This window comes from Elephas maximus, chromosome 2 (assembly GCF_024166365.1).
Source record: "Elephas maximus indicus isolate mEleMax1 chromosome 2, mEleMax1 primary haplotype, whole genome shotgun sequence".
Lineage (NCBI taxonomy): Eukaryota > Metazoa > Chordata > Mammalia > Proboscidea > Elephantidae > Elephas > Elephas maximus.
Genome location: NC_064820.1, coordinates 172,980,012 through 173,002,833, shown reverse-complemented (window position 1 = coordinate 173,002,833; position 22,822 = coordinate 172,980,012). Strand labels below are relative to the sequence as shown.

The 22,822-nt window shown below is 40.2% G+C and overlaps 1 protein-coding gene and 1 pseudogene across 11 annotated transcripts in view; both read right to left on the bottom strand.

Annotated features, from left to right (window-relative positions):
• SGCD (sarcoglycan delta) overlaps positions 1-22,822 on the bottom strand; it is a 1,252,876-nt gene that overhangs the window by 227,475 nt on the left and 1,002,579 nt on the right. The window lies entirely within an intron of this gene.
• Positions 8,988-22,614, bottom strand: LOC126070212 (NADH dehydrogenase [ubiquinone] 1 subunit C1, mitochondrial-like; annotated as a pseudogene).

Below are 22,822 nucleotides of genomic sequence, written 5' to 3'. Positions count from 1 at the left end.
ACAAAAAAGGTAGGAGGTTCACAGATGTATGTTATTCTATCCCCTCAACTTTTCTTTGATAATACCATGGCTTGGGTCAGGCACACCTAAGAAACCTGTTGCCATTGAGTGGGTTCCGGCTCTATGCCATGGTCTTTTCAATTGCCTCATATGCATGTGAAAGCTAGACAAGGAATAAAGAAGATCAAAGAAGAATTGATGCCTTTGAATATGGTGTTGGTGAAGAATATTGAATATATCCTGGACTGCCAGAAAAATAAACAAGCCTGTCTTGGAAGAAGTACACCCAGAATGCCCCTTAGAAGTAAGGATGGCGAGACTTCGTCTCATGTACTTTGAACATGTTATCAGGAGGGACCAGTCCTGAAGAAGGACATCATGCTTGGGAAAGTAGAGGGTCAGCGAAAAAGAGGAAGGCCCTCAGGGAGATGGACTGACACGGTGGCTGCAACAATGGGCTCGATCATAGCAACGATTGTGCGAATGGCGCAGGACCGGGCAGTGTTTTGTTCTGCTGTACATAGCATCGCTATAAGCTGGAATCAGCTAGATGGCATCTAACAGCAACGAAACTTTTCAAGTTGTTACGTTGCAAAATAAAAAATTAATTTTTGCGTATCCATAAAATGGAATGTTGTTAAGTCTTGAAGAAGAATGTGGTGAAATATATAATGTATTCTGTCATTACAAAATGACTGTGATAGATACACATGTGTGTGTGCGTACATATTTAATTTTATTGTGGTGAAAACATACACAACAAAACATACGTCATCTCAACAATAATGTACATGTACAATTCAGTGACACTGATTACATCCTTCAAATTGTGCAACCATTCCCGCCACCCTTTCCCAAATCATTTCACCATCCATGGCATAAACTTGATGTTCCCTAAGCAAAAATTATCCCTTGCCCCTTTGGCCACTTCTGGTAACCACTAATAATCTTTGGTTTCTACATATTTGCTTATTTCATTATTTCAAATATTGAAATCATACAATATTTGTCTTTTGTATGTGACTTACTCAGCATGATATTTTGAAGATTTATCCCTGTAGCGACAAGCATCAGATTTCATTTCTCTGGGTAGCATTCTATTGTGTGTTTATACCAACCATATTTTGTTTATCCATTCATCTATTGATGGACATTTTGGTTGTTTCCAACATTTGGCTACTGTGAAAAGTGCTTCAATGAACATTAGTGTAATGGTTTGTGTTTGTGCCTTCACTTTTTCTGGATATATAACTAAGATTGGGATTGCTGGGTCATAGGGCAGTTCTATGTTCAACATTCTGAGGAGCTGCCAAAGCGTCTTCCATAGTGGCTGTACCATTTCACATTTCCAACAGCAATGGATGAGGGTCCCAGGTTCCAGGTTCTCCACAACCTAACCAACATCTGTTGTTTTCTGTTTTTGTTTCACTTTGTTATTATTATTGCCTTTCTAATAGGGAGGAGGTGGTATGTCATGGAAGATTTTATTTGTATTTCTCTAATGGCTAATGACATTGAGCATCTTCTCGTGTACTTGTTGGCCACTTACATATCATCTTTGATGAAATGTCTATGCAAATCCTTTGCCATTTTTTTTTTGTTATTAATCCTGTGATATATTTTAAAGTTACAGGCAGAATTCATAGTATAATCTGATTTTTATAACAACTCAACAACAAATAAATGAAACAAATCTGGAAGTAAATGTACCCAATTTTTTTTTTTAGTTGAACCCCTTATTCACTCTGTGAGTTTAGGCAATGGATTAAGAAGCCAAGAGTCCAGAGAGGCTATTAATGAATACTCAACATTTGAACAAAGTACCTAAGGACCATATAAGCAAAGAAACACTGATGTCCCAGTTAAAGGACTTATTTATTGAGCATCTGCTTTATTGCATTAAACGGACTAGAAATAGACTATGCTAGATAGAAATGCATGTGTTACCTCGTCTAACCCACATCATCACCTTGTGGCACAAGGCTAGGCTCACTGTCTATTAAGGTCTCTATCCCCTACTCCGCCTAGGCTTCCGAGCACTGGCACTCAGCTAAATCCATGCCCTGCATGTAGTAGGTACTTGACAAATGAACGTTTGATAGAATGGGTGAATATTTGTAGCCAAGTATGTTAAACAGTAGAAGACTATTTTTAAATAGGTTTATAAAATCCAGGGCTGTAAAATACCACCACAGTCACATCTCAGCTGATGATCTGAGTTTATCCTGCTTTACAAATGTAAACACTCTAATTCTGTTTTCCTGAGAATTCTATGAAACAGATGTTTTCCCTTAGTACAAGTCTGTGATCAAAGATAATATTGCACCTTGGTCAAGGTAATACCGTTATTTAAATGCTCATGGAGTGTTAAATATTTCTAATATCATTGGACATGTTTTCCAGATTTAGTTTTTTTTTTTTTTTTAGTTTAAATAATTAGATTTTGCCTTTTGCCATGAATAAGGGAATGAGGTGGTAGATAGGGAAGGGTGATCTAAGCAGTTTCCAGCCTGAGCTGGAAAATTTTATAAGATGATAGGGCCTTAAACACTTGAGGGCTGAGCCAAACTTTAAAATACTATGCTACTTACCTGGAGGTAGAGTAATTTAGAACATTATTTAAAGTTCTTCAAGCAGTCATGGCCTCCAGTAAGATCAGAGAGACCTGCCCTGTGCTTCTAGCACCCTCTCCTTTTACTCCTCCCGGGGCAGTAACAGCCACCTCACCCACCACCTCACCAGTGGATTAGATGAAACGACACACACACATTTCTATCTAGCATATTCCATTTCTAGCCCATTTAATGGAGTAGAACAGTTGGAGAGATGGGCCTCTCCAGTGCCCATTATCCATTCAGCGCTACTTGCCTCACTTAATCCTCTCACCACTATTATAAGGAAGGTCTTATTCTTCCAACTGGACAAATGAGGAAGACAAAGTACATAAACGAATAGTGATTTGGCCATGATCACACACCCAGCACCTGGCTGAGCCAGCTTTCTTCAGAACCAAGACCAATGCTCTTAATTATCCATCGCCATTTCCCCCAAGATAATGGTCTTTGGTCTTCTATGCTATTTTCTCTTTTCACACATCCTTGGCAAATTCTTTCTTTGAGTGTTTTCACAAATACCGTATTCAGTTTGGCTCACAATGAGGTACCACATTGAACTTAACATTCTCTGTAATTGTCTGATTGTCTCTTTTCCTTCCAGAGATTGTGTAGGGAGCACTACGGTTAAGAACCCAACATCCATACTACATAGCTGATCTTATCCATCTTGCCAGTTAGAAGCTCAGGGATGGTGGTGGTAGGGGAGTAGAGAGCTAAGCCAATTTGGGCCAATAATACACGAATAGAGGATTTCTAGTGGTTTCCGGGGACGAAGTATTCTCAATATTTAGTGAGTCAGGCTATCTATCTATCTCCACTGGACACAAATAAGGAAGCAATTAGACACAATTGCCTCTGGTAGCTGTCTTATAACCCTGAGGGGAAGCAGCCCAGTGCTATTGGTGACAGATCCAGAAAGAATATGGGTCATGATGATATTGTGAGCTGCAGAAAAAATAAAACCTGGAGTCTGACTTGCCTCGAGAGTACCTAAGTGAGGTAATACATTTCCTTCTTATTCAAGCCCTTTTTAAAAATTTTATTCTTCTGCTGTTGAGAATATATACAGCAAGACATATACCTATTCAACCATTTCTACATGCATAATTCAGTGACATTGATTACATTCTTTGAGTTGTACAACTACTCTACCCTCCTTCTCTGAGTTGTTCCTCCTCTGTTAACATAGACTCACTGCCCCTAAGGTTCCTATCTAATCTTTCCAGTTGCTATTGTCACTTTGATCCTACATAGATTGTTCTTAAAAGAGTATAATGCTGAAGGCAGACATTTTTTTACTAGTTAAGCTAAGCTATTATTTTTTTATTATTTAGTTTTTAGAAGATATTAGGGGATATTTTTGGTTTAACATTTCAAGATTATCTCAGGGCAATAGTTTCAGCAGTTCATCCAGCCCCTTTGGTTCCAGAAAGTCTGGAGTCCATTTTAAGTCTACAGATTTGACACTTGCAGCCGAAAGCATCATAACTGATACAGATTTTAGTCCTTCCTTCAGTTAGATAGGTCTACATCCTTGAAGTCAATTTTCTGTCTTACCAGTCTTTTATTTATGCAAAAATAATATGAACATTGCCACCATCTTTGGGGACAGTGATTTCCTCTATGCACGACACCTCTGGAACCATGGTTTTGCCTCCTAAGGGATGTTTGGCAATGTCTGAAGGTATTTTTGGTTTCATAGCTGCAGGGACTGGGGGTACTGGCATCTAGCAGGTAGAGGTCAAGGATGCTGCTGAATATCTTACAATGCACAGGGCAACCACCCACAATGACTTATCTGGCCGCAAATGTCAATAGTGCCAAAGTTGAAAGACCTGCTGTGGAAGAATGCACATGTCATTGGTAATTATAATTGCCAATTTGAAGAGGAAATGCATAGATGAGACAGAGGGGTGTCAAAAGCTAATATAATTAGTTTGAATTCAATAATTAAAATCAATTATAAACTACTTATAAAGGTGGATTTTAAAAAATACAAATGCAATTTTTCTTACTTGAAATCCAATGTATTTTTTTTTTTTTCCCTGCATGACAATGCCTCACTATACCATGTTACTTTTCCTGGGATTATTTCAAGTGCCTCCTATGTATTTTACCTCCCAGCTCTCTCTTCACCGAAACTCATTCTGACCAAGCTATTTCTGTGCTCTCTGACTTACGGTGGCTGCTAGGGTCCACTGTAAGAAGTCAAGGCACTTTCCCTGCCGTTCAAATCTTGGGTCCGTTCCCGTCTATTCCATATTATTACTACTTGACCCATCATATATCACACGTTTTCAAAGTCTAGGCAAAACTGCATTTATTCTACAAAGCTTTCTCTAACCACTTCAGCACATGATAAGCTCTTCTATGTTTCCTTCTATAGCATTTAATGCCAGGTAACTCAATGAAATAAAATAATCTGTAAATTATTACCATTACCTGTTACCCGTTGGTGTTGAGTCGATTCCAACTCATAGTGACTTTACAGACAGAGTAGAACTGCCCCATAGAGTTTCCATAGAGCGCCCTGGTGGATTTGAACTGCTGACCTTTTGGTTAGCAGCTGTAGTTATTAACTACTACGCCACTAGGGTTTCCTGTAAATCATTAGGCAGTAGAATTTCTTTCATAAATAGTAAAGTCCACAATAGAGGTGGTGGTGGTTGTTGTTAGGTGTCATTGAGGGGGAACGGTATTTTATGCTGTTCTTCCATTGTCCATTGAATCTACCATAGTAGTAAGCACCCAAACCAAAACCAAACCCGGTGCCGTTGAGTTGATTCCAACTCATAGCGACCCTATAGGTCAGAGTAGAACTGCCCCATAGAGTTTCCAAGGAGCACCTGGCAGATTCAAACTGCTGACCCTTTGGTTAGCAGCCGTAGCACTTAACCACTAAGCCACCAGGTTAGTGTTCAAAATACTTGCTGATAAAATACTCACAGATGCATACCTGCTGGTGCCCAAACTAAGAGGGCAAAGATAACTATATGTGAAAGAGGGGGCCAGACGAAAAGAAGGAAAAATGATCCCCAATACTTGTCCATATAACCCAGATGCGGCTTTGCAACAGGTACATCATAGTCTCTGTGTATAATTCCTCAGAGAAGCACACCATCTAGTCTTCAATTTTCCAAACGTTATTTCATGGGATATTAAAAAGTATTCCAGAGATAAAGGGTTCCATGGTCAATTTAATTTGACAGACAAGTTAAATAAAATTGAATGTGCTTCTTCACTGCAGAGCATCTCAAAATATGCTAATGCAGACTGTGAATCTCTAAGACAGGGATAGAGTATGCCGGATTTTCCAAACTCATGTTCCTCAGATATTTTTGAGGGACATTCATTTTTTTTTAAAAAAAATTCTATTGTGCTTTAAGTGAAAGTTTACAAATCAAGGCAGTCTCTTATACGAAATTTATATATACCTTGCTATATACTCCTAATTGCTTTCCCCCTATTGAGACAGCACACTCCTTCCCTTCAATTTCTCTTTTCATGTCCATTCTGCCAGCTTCTGACTCCCTCTGCCCTCTCATCTCCCCTCCAGATAGGAGATGCCAACATAGTCTCCTGTGTCTATTTGATCCAAGAAACTCATTCTTTACCAGTATCATTTTCGGTCCCATTGTCCAGTCCAATCCATGTCTGAAGAGTTGGCTTTGAGAATGGTTCCTGTCTTGGGCTAACAGAGGGTTTGGGGTCCATGACCACTGGGGTCCTTCTAGTCTCAGTCAGACCATTAAGTCTGGTCTTTTTACAAGAATTTGGAGTCTGCACCCCACTGCTCTCCTGCTCCCTCAGGGGTTCTCTGTTGTGTTCCCTGTCAAGGCAGTCATCAGTTGTAGCCAGGCACTATCTAGTTCTTCTGGTCTTAGGCTGATGTATTCTCTAGTTCATGTGGCCCCTTCTGTCTCTTAGGCTCGTAATTACCTTCTGTATTTTGTGTTCTTCATTCTCCTTTGCTCCAGGTGGGTTGAGACCAATTGATACATCTTAGATGGCTGCTTGCTAGCATTTAAGACCCCAGACACCACTCTACAAAGTGGGATGCAGAATGTTTTCTTAATAGATTTTATTATGCCAATTGACTTAGATGTCCTCTGAAACCATAGTCCCCAAACCCTGCCCCTGCTATGCTGGCCTTTGAAGAGTTCAGTTTATTCAGGAAACTTCTTTGCTTTTGGTTTAGTCCAGTTGTGCTGACCTCTCCTGTATTGTGTGTCGTCTTTCCCTTCACCTAAAATAGTTCTTGTCTACTATCTAATTAGTGAATACTCCCTCCCTCCTTACCTCCCTCTCCCCTCTCATAACTATCAGAGAGTATTTTCTTCTCTGTTTAAACTATTTTTCGAGTTCTTATAATAGTGGTCTTACACAATACCTGTCCTTTTGCAATTGACTAATTTCACTCAGTATAATGCCCTTCTGATTTCTCCACATTATGAAATGTTTCACAGATTCATCACTGCTCTTTATCGATGCGTAGTATTCCATTGTGTGAATATACCATAATTTGTTTATCCATTCATCCATTGATGGGCACCTTTCTTGCTTCCATCTTTTTGCTATTGTAAACAGTGCTACAATGAACATGGGTGTGCATATCTCTGTTTGTGTAAAGGCTCTTTTTTCTCTAGGATATATTCCAAGGAGTGGGATTGCTGGATCGTATGGTAGTTCTATTTCCAGTGTTTTAAGGAAGCACCAAATCAATTTCCAAAGTGGTTGTACCATTTTACATTCCCATCAACAGTGTGTAAATGTTGCAGTCTCTCCACAACCTTTCCAACATTTATTATTTTGTGTTTTTTGGATTAATGCCAGCCTTGTTGGAGTGAGATGGAATCTCATTGTAGTTTTGATTTGCATTTCTCTAATGGCTAATGATTGTGAGCATTTCTTCATGTATCTGTTTGCTACCTGAATGTCTTCTTTACTGAAGTACCTGTTCATATCTTTTGCCCATTTTTTAATTGGGTTATTTGTCTTTTTGTAGTTGAGTTTTTGCAGTATCATGTAGATTTTAGAGATCAGGAGCTGATCGGAAATGTCATAACTAAAAACTTTTTCCCAGTCTGTAGGTAATCTTTTTACTCTTTTGTGAGGTCTTTGGATGAGCATAGATGTTAGATTTTTAGGAGCTCCCAGTTACCTAGTTTCTCTTCTGCATTGTTAGTAATGTTTTGTATACTGTTTATGCTACATATTAGGGCTCCTAACATTGTGAGGGACATTCATTCTTGATGCATAGTTTTAGAAATGCTGATCTAGGCAGACGCTTCCATTTTTCAAATGAAGAAACTGATACCCTCATGATATTGGCTAATTAGTTATAGAATCAGAAGCCAGGTTTACTACTGTGGAATCCTTCTCCATTCTGTTTATTTTATGCCTTCAACACTCTTTCAACCTCCCCCAGGGCTTATCTTCTCTGGGACATGCACAAGCTTCTATCTCAAAATCCTGTGTGGCAAACTGGGCACGTGTGGTTCCCATTTGCTAGGTGACAAAACCGAGGCTTCAGAGAAGCTTAGCAGTTTGGGCAGTGCCATGTAAGCCATTGAAGATCTGGGATAACAAATCCAAGGATCCTTACTCCATGCTAATCCACTCCTTTTTCTTTTCACTGTAGCAATAGATACTATTTTTAACAAATTTTGAGGGGAAGGGGTTATAATCTACTGATCCTTGGCATTAAGTTAAAACATGTCCTTAAAGTCTTTTACTTCTTGGGCTGAACATCAAAACAAACAAACTGAAAATTATTATCTAGAATAATAGAATATTAAAACAAGGAGGAGTTTTAAGAATCTGGTCCAACCTCTTCATTTAACAGTCCAAGAAACTGACAGCCTGAAAGGAGATGCAACATACAGTTAGTGGCAGAGCCAGGACTTGAACAGGCTGCCTGACTCCCAGTCAAAAGATTGCTTCTTTCCCTACCAGTACCAACTGCTGTCAAGTTGACCCCGACTCATGACAACTCCTTGTCTGTCCTAGTAGAAGTGTGCTCAATAGGGTTTCCAACGGCTGATTTTTCAGAAGTAGGTTGCCAGGACTCCCTACCAAGGTGCCTCTGGGTGGGCTCAAACCTCCAATCTTTTGGTTAGCACAGAATGTCCATAAGGACCATCTCCAGTCATACCTGGGTCACTGTTTTTCAGCCTTTTTAAAATCTTTTTTTTTTTTCTGAAGAATACAGAAGTATTTTTTTCACTTAATGATGCAACACACAAATACTGACAATACATAGTCACATATAACTTTTTTAAAAATAATTTTTATTATGCTTTAAGTGAAAGTTTACAAATCAAGTCAGTCTCTCACACAAAAACCCATATACACCTTACTACACACTCCCAATTACTCTCCCCCTAATGAGACACCCTGCTCTCTCCCTCCACTCTCTCTTATCGAGTCCTTTTCGCCAGCTTCTAACCCCCTCCACCCTCTCATCTCCCCTCCAGGCAGGAGATGCCAACATAGTCTCCAGTGTCCACCTGATCCAAGAAGCTCACTCCTCACCAGCATCCCTCTCCAACCCATTATCCAGTCCAATCCACGTCTGAAGAGTTGGCTTCAGGAATGGTTCCTGTCCTGGGGCAACAGAAGGTTTGGTGACCATGACTGCCGGGGTCTTTCCAGTCTCAGTAAGACCATTAAGTCTGGTCTTATGAGAATTTGGAGTCTGCATCCCACTGCTCTCCTGCTCCCTCAGGGGTTCTCTGTTGCGTTCCCTGTCAGGGCAGCCATCAGTTGTAGCCGGGAACCATCTAGTTCTTCTGGTCTCAGGATGATGTAGTTGCTGGTTCATGTGACACTTTCTGTCTCTTGGGCTCGTAATCACCTTGTATCCTTGGTGTTCTTCATTCTCCTTTGGTCCAAGTGGGTTGAGACCAATTGATGCATCTTAGATGGCTGCTTGCTAGCGTTTAAGACCCCTGACGCATATAACTTTGTCTCTCTCATTTACAATCAAAAGATTGGTGAATCCAGAGGAACTCTGTAATCGCTATATGGAGCATACTAGGTTGGTATTTCAATAGTTTATTCCAACCCATTTCTTCTTTTATACACTAAAACATCTTCATTGTATTGTTTGATGAGATAGATCCACGGGAAGGCTCTGGTGCCCAAGGTTAGTCCACCTTTAAGCCAATCAAGCTTGCTTTTGGCGGCTCTCGAACATAGAGCCTGGGCCAAGCTAAAAGGCTGCTCGGGAGCTGGGCTGGGGCCAAGAGCTGGAAGATGGGGTGCAGCAAAGTGGACGGCCCTATCTTGCTGGCCAGGCTCCCTAAAATGCTACTTTCTACTTTGTTAGCCAAAAGTAAAACTATTCTGACCATTATTTTTGTTTTGCTAGACCATTTATTGCTGCCAACACTCTAACACTGTATTTCTTTCAAACTCATTGGAAGCAAAAATTCAAACATCTTCATGGTCCAAGCAGTAGAGAGGAGTGACATCTAGAATTGATGGAAATGTTCATGTTCACCCAAAGGCCCACAAACTCCAACATTTTGAAAACAGTGGGATGGCAAACTTGCCACATACGAGGTTCTTATGTGGGGGCTGAACCTGAAAACCTACTTAATGCAGAACAAGTCTTAATAAATGACTTTTTCTTCTCTCTGATCCCTTTCTAAATTCTTCCTATAGTCCCTAAACAACTCTAAATACAACTTTATCCTGTTCCCAATCTGTAGTGGGTGGTTATAATTTAAAAAATGTCAACTTTTAGCCCCAAGGTATAAAGAAAATGCTTCCTCTAGCCATAAGTCCATCCCTTGCTCTGGAACCTTCTGGAGCTTTCATTTTGAACTCTGGAGTCTTCAGACTGAGAAATGAGGATTGGAGGGAAGCCACCCATGTCCAGGGGTTCCAGACTTGTGGGGAAAAAGTAACTGGAAGCTGAATCATTAACATTTACCCCACCTGGAGGAGGTCTTTTGAACCTAGAGTGTCCTCAGAAAGCTTAATGACTGGGGAATTTGTAACTTTGATGGCCTGGTGGTTTTCCAGTTGATGACTCTGTGATATTCACATGTCATTATTCAGCAACTCATTTCAAGGCAGCCAACACTTATGTGCCACCATAAGGTCCACACTGGGCTAGGTGCTGGGGCTCTGGGCCTGGAAGCAATTCTCAAATTAGGCAGTCACACATGTCAGATTTTCAGATTCAGCAATTTTCAAATTTCACAATCTGGCAGTTCTCAAATAATCCTCTTATTTAATTTAGAGGTAAACTGATGTCCAGGTAGGTTGAATGACCTGCCAAAGTTCTCACATGAAATTACTCACAGGACAGAGAATTAGATGGCCAGCCTCCTAGCTAGCTCTTCATTGCGCTGTATCAAAATTTCTCTCCCTGGCTAGGGACAGGAGAAAGATGAAACTTGTCTGTACTCTCCATGGTATTCTTGCTAATATCACCTAAACATGGGGTTATCATTTTGACTAGGTAACCAGCTACTTGTTAATTTGAAATTGGGGTCCCCCTCCTCACTTCTTACATGTGCACATAGATCTCGCTCTTTATAGAGGAGACTTTATTCAGAAAATCCCTCTTCATTGGAATAAACCCAAGTGAGCTTTCCGAGCTACTTCCTGAAGAGATCCCATTAATCTCTTAAATCCTTTAATCACAGAATTGCAGTGGAAGCTGAGCCAGTCCACACTTTGGCCTGTCTCCACAGGTTCCACCAGAGTTTGTGGAAAAGTCTGCCCACAATCAAGGAAAAATAACCACTTTACTGGCCACTTATTTACCCTTGTCCTAAAACTAAAGCAATAAAGGTGGGTTCAGCAACTGCTGGCTCAGAAGACCAAATGATATCTCTTGGTCCCTTTGGATGTGGTAGCTCCAACATCATTCATCATCAAGATCACTTGTGCATTTTCTGTATGTCTGGTACTTGGCCCATTCTCTTACTGTTATTATCCCAGTTAAACCTCATCACATACCTATGAATTAGGTGTTTTTGTATAATCAGAATTACCTCTTGTTTGCAGAGAAGGACTTAGTAGCTCAGGCAGAATGACTTATCCAAGGTAAAGATGCTCAAACTCCAAGTGGATTAGACTCAGAACAGACTATCCCAGTGTGTATGCCCTCGGTGACAGCGCCATATTGCCCGAAGTCTCTAGACCAGTATTCTAATTCAGGAGTTCTGCATTAATACTATGAAAAGGACCTGAGTAGCAAGCACCTGTTGAATGAATGGATAGATTTTCTTGCGTCAGTTCTTCATCTGTAACAGTAGCTATCAGAGGGCAGGGGCCATACCACCCTCCCCACAAGACATTTTGCAATATTTGATTGTCTCAACTGTTGTGTATGGATGGTGCTAGTGGCATTTAGTGGGTAGAGGCCAGCGATCCAGTAGTTGCATAGGACAGTCTCCCACAATAAAGAATTTTGTAGCCCAAAATGTCAATAATGGCAAGATTGAGAAACCCTGGTCAAGATGAAGCTAGCCAAGGATTTCTGCTAGTACCTATAAATCATAAAGGCAGCTCCCACCTTGAGAAGTTTCTTAGAATCAAGATATTTTTCTGGTTTTCAGATCCATGACCTGACCTGGTCTTCATCTGGATCCTGGTCTTTTTGTCTGAAATGTGGCTTTGTTTTTGTTGTTGTGTGTTCTTGAGTTGACCGGACTCATAGAGACCCCATTTGACAGAGTAGAGCTGCCCTATAGGGTTTTCCAGGCTGTAATCTTTATGGGAACAGATTGCCAGGTCTTTCTCCAGGATAGCCACTGGATAGGTTTGAATCATTAACATTTTAGTTAGCAGCAGAGCACTTAACTGTTGTGCCACCAGGGCTCCTTTACACCTTGGATATCTGCCTGTATTTACCTGGTTTCACATACATAGGTTACATGGTCTGTCACTTCTAATCTCAAAACATTGTGGACTAGTATCAGGCTCTTCTGTTCTGGAATCTTTGCTCTGCAGTTGCCCTGGGTTTGCTGTAATACTCTGTACAATTCTCTATCTTGAGTCACAGTGTGGCAGGCAGCATAATGGAAGCCATGGAGTTAGTTATTGCTAAGGTGAGGCAGCCTAGAAATTAAAGCTTGTTCTAAAGTCAGACTGCCTAAGTGGGAATGCTGGTTGTGTAGCTTAATGACTGTGAGACAAGTTACTCCATCTCTCTGAGGCTCACTTTCCTGCTTCTTGCCTGTAATACAGGGATAATAATAGTACCCACTTCACTGGGTTCCTAGGAGCATTGCATGAATTAATACGTGTAATGCATATTGCCTGGCAGTATATGAAAGAATGCTTAACTTTTTTTTTCCCCCCCAGAAAGTCAGGAAAAGTAGGGGCTGTGTCAACCTGAGGGATGGCATGCCTTGCCCAAAGTAGAAAATACATACATATAATTAATTTTTTTTTTAAAGCTCACATCCTCCATTCTCTCCCCAAACAGACACGTGAATACACGCATGCATGCACACCCACACCCATACACAACACAAAATAAACCTCCAAATTGGACTGGTTGTCATTTAATTTGTAAACATGAATGTTTGTTTCAGTAACTCCTAGATTACCAAGTTATCCTCTTTTCAGTATAAACTTCATGTAGGGACTTGTCCAAGGTAAATATGCTCAAACTCTAAGTGGATTAGACCCAGAGTGTTCTGACCCAGAGCACATTGTAAATAAACATACAGAAAGCCAAGCAAAACAGGAGTTATCTTTCCAAGAGCAGTGTAAAATCCTCTGACCAGCTTAGCATACACACTGAATTCTCTCCCTTCTCAACTGTTCCAACACCAACTATTTAGCCATTAAGTCTGAAACTTCCATTGGCAGCTTTTACTACGGCTTGTATTTAAAGACTTAAATTTATATATTTTTGGAATCTATGCTTCATTTCACCCATTCTCATCAATTCCTCGCCAATTCTGCAAGTTCACTGGAGAGGTGAGAGAGTGCTTCCACACTGTAGGTATATAAATAAAGGTTTCCTTTTTAACTTTGCCAATTAATATCCTTTCTAACATTATGATTAACTCATCCTGAAATACACTGTACTTATTTAGGTTCACTAGCATTCAAAGCCTTTGGCCTTTCAATAAAGGCAAAGGTTTACACTGATTATTTAAATCTATTACCTAACCAGCGAGAAACAGTTTTTAATTCTCCTGGAATTCACGTTTCTGGGGCCCATGGAGCTGAGGGTGACTCACTCAGGCCACTGACCTGAAGGTGTCCTTTTGAACCTTGAGCTAACTTAAAGTCACCTTTCAGTCAAATAGCCTACTAAGCAGCTTAGTGAAGATCGTTTAGCCTTTGGCATTGAACTTTTTTGAAGAACTGTCTAAATATAGTCAATTTTGGAAACAGAAACTCCAGAGTCAGACTGGAAGCTATGTTTTAGGATAAATTGTTATTATGTAAACACTGTTCTGGTCCTTTTTATTTTTCCCATAGCAATGCCAATAACATGGGGTATAAGACCTTTTGGAAGTTCTTTTCATCTTTGGAACATTCTTGACTCTAGCTGAAATGTTACGCTGGTATATTAAATAAACTTCAATTTTCATCATTGGCTTAATACGGTTTTTATTTTAACACCAATACACAGTGAATAATTTTTCAAGATGTTATCCCTAGTTTGTTATGATTCACACAGTCGAATGTCTTTGCATAGTTAAGAATATTGCATAGTCAAGAATACTGAATATACCATGAACTGCCAGAAGAATGAACAAATTCGACTTGTAAGAAGCACAGCCAGAATGCTCCTTAGAAGGGAGGATGGCGAGAGTTTTTCTCACGTACTCTAGACAAGTTATCAGGAGGGACCAGTTCCTGGAGAAGGACATCATGCTTGGTAATGTCGCAGGTCAGAGAAAAAACAGCCCCTCAACAAAATGGATTGACACAGTGGCTGCAACAATGGGCTCAAATGTAGCAACAATTGTGAGGATGGCACAGGACCAGGCAGTGTTTTGTTCTGTTGTACATAGGGTCAATGGCACCTAACAACAACAATACAGTGAACATTCAATCGATAGCCCAATATGCTAATCACTTTCAAGGAATAAAATATCTAGTTGGATGACATTATTTTAGCCCTTGGAAACAGCATGGGATTGTAGAAAGAGAAAAGACTATAGATAGATAAATCTGCTCAGTTTTGGACTCCCTTATTTACCAACTCGATGAACTGTGGTAAGTTATATAATTTTCCTAAGGCTTCATTTCCTCATATGTAAAATGTGCATATCATAATGTTTACTTTGTAGGATTACTATAAAGTAGAGGATTAAATAGCATACGCAAGGTTAGCAGAATGCCTGATACATGTTAGGGGCTCCATAAATGTTAGATCTCCTATCCCCCCCTTTTTCTTTTTTTTGCAATAGCCCCCTTCACTACCCTCCATCTGTGCTTAGTTTATGATCAAGGCAAGATTAACGTACACTTGTTTTTAAGAACAATCCAAGAATTGATTCCTCCCGTTCACACTCCCAGTAGTTGTCTCTGTAGCCCCTGTCAACTGCACGTCCAAAATACTTCTCCAGTCTCCCAGTTCTCACTCTCCTTCTTCCCTGGCATCATCTCATTCAGAGTTGTCATTGTCTTTCCCTTGAACCACTGAGCAGCCCTCTTCCTGGTCTCCTCTGCTCCCATTCTTGCCCCCCTAGAGTCCATATTTTACACATCGGCTACAATAAACTTTGTTAGATTTATATTCACAATTCCCCAGTGTAAAATCCTTCACTGACTTCTCAGCTCATATAGGATAAAGCCCCAATCCCTCAATTTAACTTACAGAGCCCTGCTATAACTCAGTGTGGACAACACTTCCTTTCTCAACTCTCTCAGGTATATTAGCCTCCTCTCTGCTACTTGAGCAGTCTTTACACCTTAGAGCCTTTGCGTTCACATGCCTTCTGCCTGAACCATCCTCCTCCCTCTTCTTGCTGTGGTTAGTCTCTTTGGGTTTCAGAGATACCTTCTATAACTACAGGACTGGGCTAGGTATCGTTCTGTTATACATCAAGGTTGCCATGGTCAAAGCTGACTTGATGGCAATTAACAACAAAAAGAGTTGCTGTCTAGTTAGTTCTGACTCACGGAGACCTACCAGTGTCAGAGTAGAATTGTGCTCCGCAGAATTTTCCAGGGCTAATTTTTCAGAGATAGATTGCCAGGCCTTTATTCTGAGAAGCCTCTGGATGGACTTGAAGCTCCAGCCTTCAGTTAGCAGCTGAGTGTGTTAACTATTCACACCACCAAGTACCTATATTAGATCCTCCTAATGTTGCTACTTACCACAATTGTCACTTACTTACTTGTTTTTTGTGGTTTATCTCCCCCACAGGTCACTAACTCTGAAAGCTGGAAAATGTTTATCTCTTGAAAAAATTACATTCCCCAGCCCACAGACCCAGAGGGTACTTGACACATCTTTGTGGGAAGAATGGACAACTGATCTGCTACCAAAATTATATATGTGTTTGAATCCATCAGGCACTCCTTGGAAACTCTATGGGGCAGTCCTACTCTGTCCCATAGGGTCGCTATGAGTTGGAATCAACTCAATGGCAATGAGTTTTTTTTTTATGTTGATGACAAGGCAGTTAGATAAATACCACATTTCTGAATTACTGATTCTCCTACGGAGAACGTGGCTCATCAGGATTTGATCAACACTTTGGTATGTGCTGACGCAAAGGAGCAAACCATGTGGTGCATGGTGAGCATCAATAAATACTCGTTAAATTAATTACAAGTTTAAGCCACAGAAACACTTAAGGTTCAGGATTTTCATGTAAATATTCAGGAGGAAATGGTAGTTAAATTCTATTTAAATTACGTGGCATGGTTAAGGTTATGTATGCAGAGAAGTAAAGGCATCTCTCCTTTTTCCATCTTTGTTAATTCCGAGTACTGCCACAGATACAATTACGGAGAAAAAAAATATCTGCTATAACAACTACTTCCCTCAGAGAGAAAGTTATATTTGTGACCTCTCCCTTAAATGACTAGCTTATTAAATACCAAAAGAAATCATAAATAAAACAAATAACGAACAATTATAACTTCTTACTGTTTGAGAGCCTAGCATATGCTAGGGGCCATATTAAGTGTTTTTCATACATTATTTCTATCTTATTTCTAGCCATCCTGAGTTTGAAATAATTAGGCAATATGATATCATGGTCAGGAATATGGACTTTTAGAGTCAGGGAGACTAGGGTTCAAGTTCTAACTACCTGTAAAACTTCAGACAAATTAAAAACCTCTCAGAATCTCAGTTACCTCATTTATAAGATGGCTCATATTTCAAAGAGGTGCTGTATATATAAAATGGAAAAATTTATTATTCACATAATATGCTTATTAGGTTCTTGACTCCATGAGCTCATATTCATATTTTACAATGGAAGGAAATGAAGATTCAGCAATTTGGCCAAGACCTACCTAGCTCCTAAGCCTATGGAGACATACTTTGTTGCCCTTCAGATGGAATCTACCTTTTGAAATGTATCACAGTTGGAACTCATATAAAGAGGGAGACCTGCCAAGTCCAGCAAGGCTCCCTTCTCCCTACAGCTCCCAAAAGCACTACTTGACATACACAGGTCAAACACAGACATTGACAGCATAAATCATAGCTTTTTTTTTGCCACGGTTTTATAAGGATGCAAGATACCATAGTGGAGAGCCTGCCCCTCTCCTACAATTCCTTCCTTCCCTCCTTTTCTCCATTCTTACCTCCTGTTCATTCAGTAAGCATTTATTGAACACCTATTCTGTGCTAGACTTTATCCAAATACTTAACGCAATGCTTGACAAATAGAAGGAGCTCAGAGACATAATTTTTAAGTGTTGTATACCAGACAATGCAGAATAGGAAGAAATGAAGGTGGTTCAATTCATATTAATTCCATAACCACTTGCAACGTGCCTGATCTGTACGAGATACTGGGAGCAGGGCAATCATAAGAGGCCTAGGAACAGAGGTGCTGGGGATGAATGGCAGTGAATTCACAGGCAGTATCTCTAGTCAATCATGAAAGGGAAGCCTCCAGGCAGAGAGTAAAACTCATTCTTGCCCTTCGGCCTCATATGCTCCAAGATAAGTGAGATGCAGTTATTCTCATCTTCTCTCCAGATATTTGCTTTCATGTTTTAAAAAAACAAAGCGAATCGTTCCAAATGACATCACCAGAGCATCCGCTGAGAGCACCTTTAGCCAGACACTGAGCTGATCCTCATTCAATGACTGCTGTTGCCAAGTGTACTGTTCTAGAGATACTGGGGCTCTGAAAAAGCCAAGAAAGATTTATCACTAACCAAGATGCCTTCTGAAAGTACCCCTGAATAGGCCCATAGAAGCCCAGCTGCAAGGAAAAATGCATCATCTCCTTTTTAACCAGTTGCCGTAAAGTCATTCATGTCAGACTAGAACTGTGCTCCCTACGTTTTCAATGACTCCTTTTTCAGAAGTAGACTGCTAGACCTTTCTTCCAAGAAGCCTCTTGGTGGCCTTGGGCTTCCAACCTTTCAGTTACCAACCAGGCATGTTAACCGTTTGTATCACCCAAGGACTCCTATCTCCACTTTAGTTAACCCCCACAGGAAGAAGAGTCAGTATGACTCTCCAGGCAGTGGTACAAGGCAGCAAGAAAAGTCATAAAAGCAGAAACATCTCTCTTCCAGTCACTGGCATTCTTGGCTTTCTTTCCATTACCTTGTACAACCTGAGTGGGTATAGACATTGTCTTCCTTCCATCATGGAGTCAAGAAACTTATACTTGGAATGAGATAGGACTAGGGAAAGTAGCACTCCTAACTATTTTACTTTGAACATCAGCCAATCACAAGGATATTTTTACAAGGATGTCAAAAATGAAATTTCAGCTAAGCATGAAGATACAATTGCTGTGAGATTCCTAAGTAAGGTACCAAACTAAAATATGTAGAATTGACTAAGCGTATATCTAAGAACACATTTATTGGCATTAAGAAGATAAAAAGGTCAAGAGAGTGGACCTTCTAACTCAAGCCCAGTGAGAAGAGGATTCAATGTGTTCAGTTTGAGATCATCAGTTCCCTACCACTGAGGTCACCATAGGCTTTCTAGCAGCGAATCCAGAGGGTGAGAAATAGGCTTATAATGTGGTATTAGAGGCAGGAGAGGGGTGATTCTTCAGAAACAGGCTGTACTCTCGGATGCTGTCAGGTAAAGGGTATATAATGGCATTCCATGAAACACAGGCGGGCCACGTGGGGGAAAGAGCTGTCCTGGAGACATTTGAAGCTTTTCCTCAGAGGCCCTCCTAGGAGGCAAACAGTTTTGGCATAAGGATGAAGCAGCCTGTCCAGGAATGGAAGACTTCACTGCTTTTTCCATGGGTGTTGTAGGAGATGCACGGCAGCTCCAGGATTGGGAATCTCCAAAGAATTCAGAAAGTGTCTCACGAGAGAAGTCAGCTTAACCAGCTACTAGTTTCAGAGGGTACAAGTCCCTCAGCCAAGGAAGAACTGCCCTATCCACCACTCTGCCCCTACCACCATCCAGGTTTGGTTTAACACTGCAGCTAGGAGTCAGCAAGCCAGGAGGAGCTGACAGGAGAGAGGGCTGAGGTGAGTGCCTATCCCTACAGATAAGGAGCCCCAACTAAGGCTGTAGCTGGTACAAAAACAAACGATAAAAAACAAATACTTAACTTTGAATGAGGTTTGAAGTGTTAATATCAGAGATGAGACATTTAAAATTTCTGAATTGAGCCTGTATTTTGTCACTTCTAGTAACACAGAACTGCCTACAATCTTTGACAGGCAGAATATTTATGAGACATATCCAAATTTTCCTGAGGGAAGGGAAGGGGAGTGGAGGGGAAGACAACCTCCCCCACCCAAATTTCAAAGGAACAGTGAAGACAAAACTAAAGTTACATTTTAATTATGAGTTATGCATGTTTACCATACCAATTACATATTTATTCAATGAATATTTACTGAGTGCCAAACGCTGTGATAGACAAATGAATACAATGGTGGACAAGCCCGGCATGACTCCTGCCTGCAAATAACTTAAGATCCAGTAGGATAGGATGGGGCTGCCTTGAAATGATTTGTTCTCCAAAGAAGATCAATACTGACATAAGAAACATGCTTTGGAGTAATTCATATCTGGGTTGAGTCCCAACTACCCCTACGCTTGTTGTTGTCATTGTTATTAGTTCCTGTCAAGTCAATTTAAACTCATAGCAATGACATGTAGCCAAGTAGAACTGCCCCATACAATATCTTAGACTGTAATCTTTACAGGAGCAGATTGCCAGGTCTTTCACCTGAGGAGCTGCTGGGTAAGCTCCAACCACCAATCTTTTGATTAGCAGCCAAGCACTTAATGGTTGTGCCATGAGGGCTTCTTGCCACATCTACTACATAGAGAAAATTACCTATTTTGCACCTCAGTTCTCCTTACCTGTAAAATGGAGATAATCTTATCTACCTTATAAGATTACCAGGAGGATTTAAGGAAAATACATATAAAGCACACAGTGTATTTCCTGATCTATAAGATCGTCAAAAGTGGTAGGAGGAGTCACCAAGGAGATGGAGATATGGTTTGTCACCCTTTCGAACCAAAAGGATAAAGGAAATTGAGAGTGCCATTAAATATCTCCAACGTAAATGTTAAAATGAAAGACTGATCAATAGTATTAATTCTCTCTGAATAACTTGTTTCACTATGTATCTTTCTTATACTCTATACAAATTCTCCACTCAACTTGATGTAATTTTGTATTTCCTGAACTTTTATTGTATAATCAGTACCACATAATCTACAATTTAATCATCTCATTTCTTATCCTTTAAATTCTTCTCACACAAAGCCTTATCTCCCAAATTATATTGTAAGAGCTCACTGAAGGCAGGACAGGCAACAATATTTTGGAACATCTGCTAGCATGTTTTAGATCTTCAACAAACGTAGACTGAATTGAATAGAAAAGGGCTTCAATTTTAAAATCTCTCAATGTGTGAAAACTCAGGTTGCTCTGAACTCCCACTATAAGCACAAAAACATGGGGGAACATCATTGTAATCTCTTCTTAAACTGGAAAACTCTCTCATTGTCAAAGCAGAAACACAAGCAGATCACCCCTTAAGTGATAAGAAACTTCTTTTTGCCTTGAGGGAGGTCCCATACATTACAAAGAGAGACAGGCAGTTAACAAACTTGCCCAAACAATTCTTCAAGTAGAATTTCAACATGGAATCTCATCGAGTCTGCCGATGGCATTTTGGAAAGAGTTTCATTAAATGCTGCTAACATGTCACAAAAAAAGGATAGCTCCCTTAAATGGAAGGGTAACGGCTCATAACATTTGTAAGCTTTTTAATTTCATGGAATATGAGCAGCATAATCAGGACCTATTAAAGTCAATCAACTGTGCCAAACGGGGCTACCTACCTTTGCTTTTGTTTCTATTTTCCTTGTGGGTACACTCTGTGAACCACGAGGCAACAAGCCCCAGTGTCATTCTTTAAGGTTAACATTGGCGTGTGATATTCTGAACAACCTGTGATGAAACCATATAGCTGCATTTGTATGTCTGGGTTGAAGAGATACCTCTTGGGTAATGGCCTTTTGCTTCCGGAAAAAGAGATTTCCCTTTTTGGTTTACTTCAGCTCGGAAGGTGCAATTTTGCTGGGATTCAAAATCAGTCATTTGACTAGTGTAACTGGAATTAGCAAACAGAGACAAATAGAATTTTATTTACATTTTCTATATTTGTTTATGACATAGGGATGTACCTACTACATACCTTCAGGATTTATCTCAGGGTTTTCTTTTACCTTGAAGCTTTAATTTATAGTGGGGTAGCTGAGTGCCAGGCACTGTTTTAGGCACTCTGTGTATGTTTTCTCATTTAATTTTCAAAACAACTTTATATACTGTCATCTACCCCATGTTATGGATAAAGAAACTAAAGTGCTGAGAAGTCAAATAATATGCCTCAAGTTACAAAGCAAGTGAGAAGCAGAGCTGAGCTTCACACCCAGTTTTTATCAGACTCTAAATCACGTGTACTTGGCTACTATGCTATATTACCTTCAAAATCACCCTGTTGCAAGTATTTCCATGGGAATGGAGATATCCAGAGAGAGTATTTCCACATGGGGACCAGGGTGCACCACGTAGGGTGATAACCTCGGAAAGCTGAAGGCTCTAGAGTTAATCTGGGAGAATCCACACCACAGTTGAGGGGTAGTGTTTGCATCAAAGTTGGAGAAGCAAAGCTGAGTGTAAGAAACCAGAGAAGTCGAGGCCAGGAACAGAGGATGACTTAGAAATGAAGAAGTCTGGGAACAGTGCAGGGAAGGAATATAGGATGGCCTATGGCAAACGGTGAGAGACTCAGACTGTGCGGACATGGAGTGAGTTAGACTAAGAGTGTGTACCAGGGAAAGGTTAGAGTTCCCTTTTCATGCACTGTAAGCTGCGTATAAAGGAACCCTGGCGGTGCAACGGTTAAGCACTCAGCTGTTAATCAAAAGGTTGGCAGTTCGAACACACCTAGCAGTTCCAGGGAAGAAAGATGTGGCAATCTGCTTTGCGAAGATTACAGCCTAGAAAACCTTCTGGGGAAGTTCTGCTCTGTCACAAGAGGTAGCTATGAGTCTAACTTGATTCGATGGCATCTAACAACAACAACAACAGCTGTATATGGTGGGGACATTTCTGACGGCTCAATGGAACTGGGTAGGAATTCATCATGTAAACCTCTACTGCAAAAAAACTAGAATGATGGGTACATAGACTATGTCCAAACACACTGTCTTTGTTTAGTTATAAATTAAACAAATGACCAGGAAACATTTAGGTATTCCCCAGACTGCTATTAATGACTACCGGACCATGGAAATACACAAATTAATGGTGTTACACTGACTGACATGCTCATCCACAGTAATAGCTGAGGGAGACAGAAGAAAAAGGGAAGAAAACTTCATCTAATAACATTTACTGTGTATGTGTATATTTTGTACTTTTAACCATATTGTGAATATGTCAGTTGAGAAGGATAAGAAATGAAGGATCAGTGGAAGGAATGAGAATGGTAGTGGGTTCTAACACTTACAAAAATTTAAATTTTCGATGACAAAGACAGAATCCTTTCTCCAAAGTAGTTCCCAGAGGTAA